Genomic DNA, 13,781 nt, shown 5'->3' on the forward strand with positions numbered 1-13,781 from the left:
AATTTCGTTGCTTTCGTTTTCTCTTAGTCTTGAATTTGCCGAAAGTAACCAACAAAATCGATACAATATTCGTTATCGTTTATCAAATATAGCGGAATTGAAAAAACGTAGTTTTCGATTTTTGGTGCTACAATGATACTACGTGGTAGGTCTTTTCAAATGCAACACAAAACAATGTTTGAAAAATGCTGCATACCCTCAAAATCTTGGTTTATTGCAAAACGAAAACAATTTTTTGAGACCTTCGACATTAACAAATTAACTGCACTGTCGTTTTCCAATCGATTTTCGATTTTACAATGATTCTGAAATGAAGAAGAACAAACCTTTCTAACAGTTTGCTTTTCAATGGTCTTTTGTTAGAAATACTATGCCATTTTGAGACAACAATATATAAATAAGCATTGCGTGGCGATTTTTTCATGACAAATATGTTAATTGCTCAACATTTGATAGAAATTTAAAGAGAACATATAATTTCGCATCGAACGTTCTATTAATCATCAATATTGGTGAAACATGCCAGAGTTATTCAATTTTTTTTCGAAATTAAAAACTTGTTCGCATGCAATCGTAAGGGGTTAGTGTGGCATTATCGCGCACGGTGGTACTCTATAATTATATCTTCTGCTATTTTTGCAATTTAAAACTCAAATTTCACTTACTGTTGACTGTCCACTTAAAATTTCATGAGAGTTTGTTTTTAATTTAGCTAACATTGAATAACCCTAGCACATTTTAAATGATTTTGACGATTAACAAGTCATTCGATGCGGAATTAAATTTTCTCTCTAAATTTTAAATTAATGAAACAAAGGAAAATGTTGTGAAATTGACATCTTTTAATCAAAAAATTGCAAAATTATTGTTTTTTTCATATTGTCCCAAAACTGCAAAGTATTTCTAACAAAAGAACATAATTTAACATTTCGTTGGACTATTCTAATTTCCAGAAGGATTAAAAATTTAAAAATCGGTTGAAAAATTATAGCGTAGCTAATTTTTACCGAAAGTCCCAAAAATAGATTTTTTTTGCCATAAATCAAAAGTTTGGGAGTATATTAAGTTGATCAAACATGGTTTTGTGTTGTACGTAGCCAGACCTACAATCTTCACTTGATCACTTGAAAAGCACATTCATTTTTTTAATTTGTAGCACCGTTGTAATACATACCGCTTCCACTTATTTTTAAATTAATGAAGTAAAATTACATCCATCAGTATGAAGCAAAATATAATTTATCTTGTGAGGCTTTGCAAAGAGGTCAAAATGTAGTAATACAGTGAAGACAGGATTTTATCAGTCCCGGATTTTGTTTACCCCCGATTTTGTCTGCCTCCGACATTGTCTACCTGTGATTTTGTTGGCTTTTTGACTCGGTTTAATCAGCCTCACGTGAAAATCCGTTTGATGAGCTCTAGCAGACGAACCAATAATAATGGATATAATGGTTTACATTATATAAGTGGAAAGAACAATTCGTGATGAAAAGAAGGATAATATTAAGAAGCAAGCAAAGCAAATTATAATCGAGAATCCTCGAAAGCTCGACAGGATAAGCTTCGACTTCTTTTCCCCCTCACTATGTTAACCATTTGTCTTCTTGGCCTTCTGCCTAATGTCCTTTCGGCATAATGTGTATTCGGCCTAACGTCCATTCTGCCTAAGATCCATTCGACCTAATGTCCATTCGGCCTAATGTCCACACGGCCTAATGTCCATACGGTCTCATGTTAATTAGGACTAATGTCCATTCGGCCTAATACCCACATCGTCTAATGTCGGCCCCGGCCTAATGTCCACATCGTCTAATGTCCATTCGCTCGTACGCATCGTACACAATGGTTTATGAAGATTTTTGAACTTTTCTTAGGAACACTAAAGTGTACAGCTCTTAAACCAGGAAAATCACGATAGAATCGTACGAATCATCATTTCATCAGTATTATTTTTATCAGCCCCTTGATGTATTTATGTTGACAATACCGGGACATATATTTTTCTCTCTTTACCAAAAAATAAAGCTATTGAAACGTTCTTTATCAGCTTCTGGAAAGCATAACCATTTCTTATTATCATAAAAATTTGCTTTAAAGAGGTCGGACAAAACTTTTTTTTAAATTATGCTTATTTTGAATCTTTAAAATGCGAAAAATGTTCCGAAAAAGGATTCACTCGAATTTGGTTTGGTTCGTTAGTATGATTCCAACTGGCCTGGATTCTTCACCCCCGATGGAATAATAAACCCTACTGATAAAGCGTATAGCCTCCTACCAGACTGGGTTAGAATCAAAAACATATACTTGTGTTTTGGCTCCCTGTACATAGTTTCATCTATGTATAAAGAACCAAAAATCCGGATACGCAATTGCCTCACTACAGTGCAGTTACATATCAAATGATATGAGGGTCCGTAATGATTACAAGAATAATACTCAGATTGCTGAATAGCAGCCATACCTTAATGGAGTTTGCAATGTCCAGAAATTGTGTTTAGCAAAATGCAACAAATTAGTTGACATTTTCGGAATCACATCCGGCAGAAAAGTTTTTTTTGAACACAAGTGTGCAAGCTACTGGATCTTTAAGATTGTTGCACTAATGGTTAGCATGTTCGGATGCAGCCCAAGAGCGAGTTTTGTGCTTTATCCAACTAATCGACACGAATAAAACTAATCAGTTGCAGAACCTGCTTTAGCCAATTCGTCCGCTAATTTATTTCCATTAATACCGAAATGATCGGGACAGCATTTGAAATGCTAAGTTCTTCAATTTGAGTTCGACATGCGATTACTAATTTCGATCTCGAGTTTGCTGAACTAAGTGCTTCTTTTTTATCTTACTGCCAGAACACAGTATCGCGAAGATTTTTGCTTGAAATACGGTACGGTATCTACCAATCGAATGGGATTGGTCTAATCTTATTTCACGATAATATACACCAGCACCAGTTCGGTCCACCAACAGTGAACCGCCAGTGTAGCAAGCTACGTATTCTTCAAGCTCTCGCTCCATACAGCCAGATAGCCATTCCTCGTGAGAAGGAATTTTTACATTGAAAGTTTTAAATGGAGAACTGCAAGTAAGTGTAAGGTCACTGGGAGCAAGTATATACTCATCCCAAGTACCATTTAGGACCACATTCTTATATGGCTAGTTGCACGATCTATTGGATTAATGTTCCAGAGCCTACTAACCTTGAGACGGCATGCACAATAAAATGCTTCTTTTTTACAGAAACACATACTGTGATTTTATGTGCTAGAGTGCCTTTAGAGCAGAAGTAGGTGTTGTCCTGAGCGCACCCGTCATCGCTACCAAGATATTTCCTTTGAAGATAATTCAGCATTGTCTGAATTATGATTTCTAACTTCTGCCACCACACAAGAAAACCCGTATGACAGTATTGGTCTTGCAATTGTTGTGTAGATCCACTACATGTACTTTGGTTTGAGTCCCCAAGATTTGCCGAAAGCCAGTCTACATTGGCCAAAAGCCACGCTAGCTCGTTTTGAAATGGATGTGAGCAGACCAATTTATTTTGAAATTTTGAAATGGATGTGAGCAGACCAATTTAATTTTAAGTCAAGAATTACCCCAACGTACTTAACTTGATCAGCAACAATACCCAAAAAAGTGCAACGGACGAGCTCCAGATGTAATCCTTCGTTGCGTGAAAAGCACCATTGACAATTTATTTAAATTAACTGAAGACTAACATGAAGCCACCATTTCTCAACAACACGTAAGGCCTACAGCATTAAATCAAAAAGTGAGTTAATGCAAATACCGGTGATCATTATAATCGGTGAAACCATATGTCGAAAAGCCATCGGCCACAAGGTTCCATAGAAGTGGTGACAGCGCACCAGCTTTCGGACATCTTTAAATAATCAGTTTCCTTATCTCTACCTGTGTTAACAATAAGCGCAGATGTCGGTTGCTAAGCGCTGCGTGTATCCAGTTCGTGAAATATGAAGGAACTCCAAGACCTCTGCTGCTTCCAAAATGGATTCAAAAGACAAAAACTGTGAGAAAAACGCTAAAACTTGATTGCTTTTGTGCAAAAAGCTGTTTCAATGTTGTAGACAACATTGTGATTACGAGCTGCACTTGTTTTCTTCGCTAACTTTGTGGCTACCGCTATAGTTGATCCATCTCGTTGACGAACTGCACTTTTATCGCCAATTAGACACTACAGTGATGAGACGCCAAACTGATTGAATAGTTTTATAAAAAAGTCTGACAGTTTTCACTGCTTCAATAAAATGTCCCTCCTCCCATACCCATACGCATTGCGGAATCCTTACGCTGCCGATATAAATAAATTTGATATTTTATTTGTTACATTTTGTGACAACAGTGACAGCGACGTATGGAAATCTAGAACGGCCATGGGTAAAACTTTTATGGAATGATTTTGAATGATATGAGGTGTTTCTGCTGGCTCATTTTTCTACTCGTTTTCAGAAACACGTCATATTAATCGAAATCGTCCCATGGAAGTTTAATCCACGGCTGTTCCAATTTCCATACGTCGTTGTCACTGTTGTCACTGAATGAAACAAATGAAATATCAAATTTATTTATATTGCCAGCGTAAGGATTCAGCAATGCGTTCACTCCTCAGATATGAGAGGAAGGACAATTTATTGGGTTGTTGAAAATTTCAGATAGGTTATTTTTTATTAATGGTTTTGACATATTATTGAATCGATGAAATGATGTGATTTTTATGCATTTTCTGGCATATACTTCTAGTATGCATTTAATGAGTGGATAAGCCAAATATGTTCAATGCATAAAATTTACAGCAGAAGAAACGAGAGGCAGATAGAAAAGTATGCTATCCATGACTAAATAAAGTGCTGCGTGTAGTCAATCAGTAAGGCACCTCATCACTGTAGTGCCTGATTAACGATAAAAGTGCAGTTCGTTGGCAAAATGGATCAACTATAGTCATAGCCAAAAAGTTAGCGAAGAAAAGAAAAGTGCAGCTACTGGCTGGACATTTATGTGATTTGGCTGAGGAAACTTTCTCTTGTTACCGTGCAGTGCGATTAAAAGCTTTTTAACGCTGATTATTACAAACTAATTTGACATGAAAAATGCTTAAAAATATCGTGCTCAATGCAATAAACAACAACTACAACTTTTCCAGATGTATTTTTCCAAAATAAAACCTTGTTAATTTAGTGAAACTGTGAAAATCGCAATATTTGTGAGAGTGCTTCCAGTTGGAATTTTAATGAATAAAAAAACTTAAATTTACCGTTTTTGCTTATATCTTTAAAATTTGGTTTTGGCATTATCTCACGAAAAACTTTGATTTGCACCACTCCAATAGTCACAGGCAACTCCTTCGCCCTTCACCCCTGTTTTCGTTTACACTAATGAGTCGTTCTTTGATGTGTTAGATGGAAGTTGTATACCTGTTATTTATGCATCTGAACAAAACGTACAAAACTTAACCATCGAGGTGAGGTAAACGAAGCCATGAGCATCGGATGAAAGCGCAAATAAGCAGATAAAAGCGTGCAATGTTCCAAGCACAATGGTAGAACAACGCGAGTTTAACAATGCATCATTGAACCACTGTTCTGGGAGGGAGGGCATGATCGGTTAAACTTCGACACCATTCCCGGTAACGGTCACACGCATCCTGTGCTGCAGTAGAGGTACCGCTATCCCAGTCGAGTTCATAACCAAGATAAATTGATTGAGTAGAAAAAGGCAATGGTTGTATGATTTAACACATTGATGTCGAAATTGCGAATATTGAGTCATAAAACCGTCACCAACTATATATACCGATCTTGGTCAATACCAACATTAAAATCGTGTGATACGTGTGTAGTATTCGCTCATTATAATTCGAAAAACGTGATGTGGTTATGCTTCGTTGGGCAGGAACATTATATGGCGGTAGAAAATGGGGAATAAAATCACAATAACAAAAGCTGGCGCAAAAAATCAAGAGCAACGCCGTCGTCCGCCGAAAATAGAATTTTGATGCGCTTCGCGACGCTGTTGCACGGAGAAAAATAGGTTTTCCGTGATAACGATTGCCGAAAAACCACTCAAACGATTCTCTTCAATTTTTGGTCAATTGATCGTAATTAATTTTTCTCGTACCTTAACGATGCCTTTTTTCGCATAAATTTTTGTTTTGCAGATGGGAATTTTTTAAAGCAATTTTTAGAGCTTAAAACAACGATTTTTTAGAAAAAAACATTCCCGAATGCAGAAAAAAAATTATTTGTTCAACTAATCGTTAAGGTACGAGGAATTCTCATATACTAATGAATTTTTTCGAGTTTTGGGGTTGGGGTTAATTGATGTATTGGGGGAAAAGCCATAACTCCGGCAATTATCAATGCATTTTTATAAACATATGCTATTTATTTCACTGAAAAATGTTCTACCAAAATACTATAAGTTTGATATAACGAAATTATTGCTTTATGTCTTTACGTAATTCCAACCTTCTTGACATATTTCTCACAAAAAGGTATGTAACCCCTTAAGCCGATGAGAATTACTAAACAAACTAAACCGTTCACTGGTAAAAGGGATTTTAGTAATATAAATGCATTTGTTCACATCTTTAACTGATGTCAGTTTGATTGTTGAAGTGAAACTAGTATGAGATTTTGACATTCAGATGTTTTTTAGTTGGATGATATTGCAACTAGCGTAGGTTCAACTAAAATGTGGTCCAGTTAAAGAGTCTAACCAGTGAATCGCAACTGTATTACACCTACATAATTTATTTTAAAATATTTAGGCGACCTTCAATTGTTTTAGTTAAGCGCATGTGCATTTTGAAGTACAAGTGTATAACTGTAGTGCAGTGCAAACGTAGCCGCTAGACGTATTATAAATTATTGTAAATCTTCTAAATAAGCAAATATTATTTTTGACACATCATTATTTTAATGACGCATAATTAATTTTCAATACTTACTGCATTATTTTGTGTGTGTATACATTTATGTGAGATGTCAAACCAGATGTGGTCTAAAAGGAGATGCAGGGTCGGTTCCCCCGTGTGTACGGCAAAATGTTCATGAAAACTATATCTCGTCACATGGCGCACATCGCGCCGCGAATATATCAAACCACCGTGAATTATCGCACCGTTCGTCGAATCTAAAACGCAGACATGCGTATATATATTATTCACGAACAATAACAAAAGTGCGTCTAAATATGATCAGATCGCGAAGATATTTTCAAACAATCCTCATCATCGTCAACCAGCATTGACGCGGCAGCATCAGCACCGGCATCATCTGCTGCGGAAGCTGGCTGGCATCGGGTCTTCATACACGCTATTCATGAGCTCATGCTTTTTTTGTTGTTGCTCGTCTGAAGTAAACAAAACATATGCTGCGGCACTCGTTTTGCCCCCGGGGTCGGGGTGAGTTTTCCTCGCACTTTTCCATGTGGCGCAAATAAACAAACAAAGGCTTTTATGACTGATGAAAATCAAAAGACACAAAATTGCGGTATTTTTTTTTAAGAAATGAGTTTTTAATAGCTGAAACCCACTCGTCCCATAGCTTTATCTAATATGAGCGTATGAAGAATCATCGTTGCTTTTTTCAAGGAAAGTAATGAGTGGGTTGACGTAGGTACGTAATATGTTTTTTGATATTTTGGGAGTTGTTGGTTTTTAGATGGTTCGATGGTGACTTGACAAGTCCCTAGACTAAGTGATAAAACATTGTAGGATAGATGTCAACATTGAATGTAAAAAGATATTTTTGGGTTTTATGCACAAAAGTTTCTAAATGGAAACTTCTTGAAGTTGAATGAAAGCTCATCAACAATGGAGCATCTGAACGTTTGAGCGCTTATAAGGTTTTTCATATTTAACCCGCTACGTCCAAAACCGAATTCAATTCCGTGGACGGTGAAGTCTCACTATCAGATGGAGTAGATAAATGGTGAATGACTAAAGTTAAACGGATGTTTCAAAAACACTTTTTAAAAATTTGAGAAACTCTTATTATGAGGAACTCTCACGACATGAATCTAGCTGCAAAGAAAAAAGTCTGTGTATAAATTCATGAAAAATATATCACAATTTCGCAAAGGTGACCATTTACGAAAATCGTGACCAAGTTGGGATCATGGCCATCAATGCTTTTGAATTGTTCTTTGCAAAACCGAATTTCAATACGAAACTCCCCGGAATAATTCGGCGAGTATATAAGTTATGTCCAAAGCAACCTTCGGAATAATCCCTCGACGTCATGGAAGTTTGTGCTGCTGGTATTCCCGTAAATGTTCATCGCGGGGATGCCACCGCGCAATCCACAGCCGAGTCCGTAGACCTTTCTGCAGACAACTTTCGCGGAGTATTCACTAACCCAGCTCTCTCCATCACAAGAGTATATGAACAAATTACCATCACCAGCCCCCTTTGCTTGAATGTGAGTAAAGCCGACGTGTTGAAAGCTTTATCCAGTTTCGACCCATTGAAATCACCAGGCCCGGAGTGCATGCCTCCGATATTCATAATAGGATACGCACGATCGTTGTCTTTGCCGTTAGCATTATTTTTAACCACTCAATCGCTGAAAGCGTTTTCCTGAGTACATGAAAAGAAGCGGCTATAATTCCAATTCACAAGGCTGAAGATACTCGTAATGTTGAAAATTACAGATCTCTAAAGTACCTCACAACAATGCTCTTTTGATACTGCAAAGACTAGGATTTCCTCCGCGGTTAACTGGATTTTTTTTCTCTAAATTTATTTGACACGGCTCAATGCGTTAGCACAACTGAGCTGTGGATTTTTTAAGTTCTTACATTAGTAAAACTAAAAAATACTAAGAATTTACAGATCTTGTTGACGCAGTTTGCTGCTACGTGTTGAGATCCTTTTCTTTGGTGGTGAAGCATTAGTTGCCTTATCCGTCGCAGCTTGGGGGTCATTCAGTCCGCCTTCTCTCGCGTTATTGTTTACGCCCACGTAATCAACGGTACTGCTTTCTTGCAGTTCACGGTCAAATGATCTTATTAGTTTCTTGTTCTTACGGGTCGCTGTTGTAAATCCGTCTTCATCGGTATTTGCTTCTTTATTAGTAATGCTAGTTGTTAGTTTGGGAGCGGTTGTGGTGGATATTGCCCTTCATTACACTAGTTTACAAATTTTGGGTTAATTGCATGAAGTTAAGAAAAAAGGTGTTTTCTAAGACAATTTTGGGTCGCTGAGCACGAAAATCATATTCATTTTCTTTTTTAAAGAACCGTTTTTGTGATTTTTTTTTAAAAAGGTGTTTTTGAGCACTTTTTGGTCAATATCTCAGGAAAAAATCTTCCGATTACCACAAACGACTCATTATTCGAAAGGTATTGATGTGCCCATTCCAAAAATGTATAACATGCTAGGATAAAATATCAATTATTTAGGGTTAAGAGCAACCAAAGTCAAAAAAAGTAGTGTTTGGTAAAATTACTAATTTTTAGTTGATTTTTCATAAAAAAAAATCAGCGAAATTTTTTTCGCACTTTTAAAATCTTATGTGACAGGCAAGCTTCCCACGTGAATTTTAAGCCTAAGATCACGAAAATCCGACAAAAACTGGTGATGTTATTAGGCACCGAGTGAAAATTGCTCTGTTTTTCACATATCTCTTTTGGTCTTAAATAAGATTAGACTAGTTTACAAGAAAAATGAAGTTACGAGAAAAAGTGCTTTCTAGATTAATTTTGGGTCGCTGAATACGAAAATAATACTCTATTTCTCTTTCAAAGAAGTTCGAGTTTAAAAAAAAATTCTTTTGCTTCCGCTTTTTTGTTTTTGCTCTATTTTTTATTACAGAAAATAATTTTTCATATTTTCAGAATCTAATGTGACAGATTTTAACAATTCGCGATAAGCTAAGAACAAAGGTATTTCCTCAAGTAATTTTGGATCGCTGAATACGAAAACCAAGTCCTTTTTTTTTCAAAGAAGCATTTTCAAGATTTCTTTGTAAAAGGTGTTTTTGGGCACTATTTTTGTTATTTGTCAATATCTTGTTCAAATAGGATCCGATCGAAACAGTTCGAAAGGTATTGATGTGCCCTTTCCGAATATGTATAATATGCGTAGATCAAATCTCGACAAACATATGATTACGGCTTAAAAGCCAACTGTCAAAATTCTCTTTATAGTAAACAAAAGAAAAACGTTTTCTCTTGCACTAACTGCTATGAACTGCGTTCAGCGAGTAACGGTTTGTCCGGAATTTCCTTTCAAAGAGAATTTTGACAGTTGGCTATTGAGCCGTAATCGTATGTTTGTCGAGAAATGTACATTTATTATGATTACAATCGACCAAAGTAAAAAGTCTAATGTTCGACCTTTTTTAAAAAAATGCACATTTCTAGTATATTTTTAATAATAAATCAAGGACAGAAGAAAATTCTGTTAGAATCTAATAAGATAAATAATCTTTTTGCATAAATTTTAATCCAATGGTCACAAAAGTCGGATGAAAAATGTAGATATGAAGGTGTGTAGGTATGAAGCACTGAGTGAAAATTGTAACTTTTTATTTTTCGCACAATCATACTTTCAGCTGAAATAATCTTCTATACTTGATAGTTATTGTTTGTGTTTGGTACTGTCTTCTCGAGCTTGCATCCATCCATCCTGCGGCATTTGAATGGTTTTGCATATTTCATTGTACAACTAAGTGCTCTTTTTAAAATGTGGAAATATCGTTGGAAAAGTTTTGTTTTGTCTGTGGTGAGTACATATTTTACGAATTAAAGGAATTTTAGCCTTCTGCTTCAACAGACTTCACAGCAGATTCTCAGTTCACAGAAAATTACGTGGCTAGTGCTACGATCCAGTGAGACCAGTGCTACACCCTCTAAACCGCCGCACCAGGGCAGGTCCGCTAAAATCATAAAATTTCTATACTATGTTGCGTTTCGGCTTCGCCTCATCAGAAACCGACACTAACACATTGTCGGAATAGATTAGCGCCGGCTTGACGCAAATCCCTTAAAACTAAAACACACTATGTGTTTCAATCAAACGACTGATCAAACGTGATGTCCCGTTCGAGCAGAAGTTCTGTTTATGCCGATGAGACACAAGTGAAGCCGAAACTTGTCTTGGCTTAGCAGGCCTATGCGAAAGCACTATGCTATATTTCACCCTAAGGAGGAAAAATTGGTAAAAACCAAAATTTCTCACTAGGGTGAAAATTTGTTGGTAAAAACCAGTCTTTGTACAGGAGGGCACAAATCCTTATTTCATACTATGTTGCGTTTCGGCTTCGCCTCATCAGAAACCGACACTAACACATTGTCGGAATAGATTAGCGCCGGCTTGACGCAAATCCCTTAAAACTAAAACACACTATGTGTTTCAATCAAACGACTGATCAAACGTGATGTCCCGTTCGAGCAGAAGTTCTGTTTATGCCGATGAGACACAAGTGAAGCCGAAACTTGTCTTGGCTTAGCAGGCCTATGCGAAAGCACTATGCTATATTTCACCCTAAGGAGGAAAAATTGGTAAAAACCAAAATTTCTCACTAGGGTGAAAATTTGTTGGTAAAAACCAGTCTTTGTACAGGAGTGCACAAATCCTTATTTCATACTATGTTGCGTTTCGGCTTCGCCTCATCAGAAACCGACACTAACACATTGTCGGAATAGATTAGCGCCGGCTTGACGCAAATCCCTTAAAACTAAAACACACTATGTGCTTCAATCAAACGACTGATCAAACGTGATGTCCCGTTAGAGCAGAAGTTCTGTTTAGGCCTGCTAAGCCAAGACAAGTTTCGGCTTCACTCGTGTCTCATCGGCATAAACAGAACTTCTGCTCGAACGGGACATCACGTTTGATCAGTCGTTTGATTGAAACACATAGTGTGTTTTAGTTTTAAGGGATTTGCGTCAAGCCGGCGCTAATCTATTCCGACAATGTGTTAGTGTCGGTTTCTGATGAGGCGAAGCCGAAACGCAACATAGTATGAAATAAGGATTTGTGCCCTCCTGTACAAAGACTGGTTTTTACCAACAAATTTTCACCCTAGTGAGAAATTTTGGTTTTTACCAATTTTTCCTCCTTAGGGTGAAATATAGCATAGTGCTTTCGCATAGGCCTGCTAAGCCAAGACAAGTTTCGGCTTCACTTGTGTCTCATCGGCATAAACAGAACTTCTGCTCGAACGGGACATCACGTTTGATCAGTCGTTTGATTGAAACACATAGTGTGTTTTAGTTTTAAGGGATTTGCGTCAAACCGGCGCTAATCTATTCCGACAATGTGTTAGTGTCGGTTTCTGATGAGGCGAAGCCGAAACGCAACATAGTATGAAATAAGGATTTGTGCCCTCCTGTACAAAGACTGGTTTTTACCAACAAATTTTCACCCTAGTGAGAAATTTTGGTTTTTACCAATTTTTCCTCCTTAGGGTGAAATATAGCATAATAAAATTTCTATTTCGCTCAATGTGCCATAGCATCAACATTTTTCATCCGATGTTAGTGATATTAGGCTTAAAATTAACGTAATCATATTATTTGTTATCTTAGATTCTAAAAGGTCCAAAAAAAATTGTTTTTCGGTAAAAAAATATTTAAACATGAGTAACTTTTAAAAATGGTCAAAAATGCACTTTTTTTAAACTTTGGTCGCTTGCAGCACTAAAAAATTTACATATGATCGACACATATTATATGTTTTTAGAAAGGGCATCTCGGCACCTTTCAGCCGGTATAACTAAATTAATTGAATGATTTTGACACGAAATATTGACTAAAACCTACAAAAAGTGCTCAAAAACGAGTTTTTTGAGAAAATCACAAAATCGATTCTTTGAACAAAAAAATAAATATTGTTTTCATGTTCAGCGACCCAAAATTAGTCTAAAAAATACTTTTTCTTGAAACTTCATTTTTCTTGTAAACTAGTGTTATTGGTCAATTGGGTCGTTGTTTTTCGTGTATTTGTAAGTGTCGGTGGCTGCTTGTTAGAGTTGGCTGTAGTAGTTGAGTTTGGACTAGTTTCTTCGGCGCATGCTTTTCCCTAGTGGGTTGTCTGGTTGTAGAATTGGCGTGTTGGGGTCTGCCGGGGATATGTAATCAGCGTTGTTTGCTTATAGGTTACGCCACCCTTCGATGATTTACATTCGAATTTCATGTAAGAAGGTATTGGTTTGGTCACTCGCAATACGAGCGCCGTTGGGAATACCGGTGAAATTTTTTTTCCAAGCGTCATTCGTAATAGATTTCACTTCTCAATATTGCGACATAATTCGATTGACGTAATTTACTTTAGTGCGCAGTGCCAGATCATTGATACGAACGTCCACCATGTCATTTTCCATATACGTGGGGATTTTGATTCTAATATTATTAAATTTGACGTTGCCTTGCCTTGGCAATGAAGTTTTCTGCCTGTACTAAACTTCTAAAGGCAATCAAAACACAGTTTTTGACGTAGTGCAGCTGAATGTACATAACTTCCGCGAGATAAAGCTACATTTTAATTTTAACTAGTTGTTCCGCCTCCTGAACTGTGGGTCTAGCACGAGTTTTCATAAAGTCGATCGAAATTGTGTTATTCCATAGCACGGGTAGCGTTGTCAATGGAGGGATTCCTTGAGATCCCGGCCGACCGCAAAATATGACCATCGTCGATTCGATCGAAACTTTGCAATTGTGTTTGGTTTATGAATCTCCATGACGGACTTCCTATGAACATCGAAAAGTTTGCGCATGTGCAAAATTTCGTGCTCGCATTCAACCTCAAACATGC

This window comes from Topomyia yanbarensis, chromosome 3 (genome assembly GCF_030247195.1).
Source record: "Topomyia yanbarensis strain Yona2022 chromosome 3, ASM3024719v1, whole genome shotgun sequence".
In the NCBI taxonomy this organism is placed as follows: domain Eukaryota; kingdom Metazoa; phylum Arthropoda; class Insecta; order Diptera; family Culicidae; genus Topomyia; species Topomyia yanbarensis.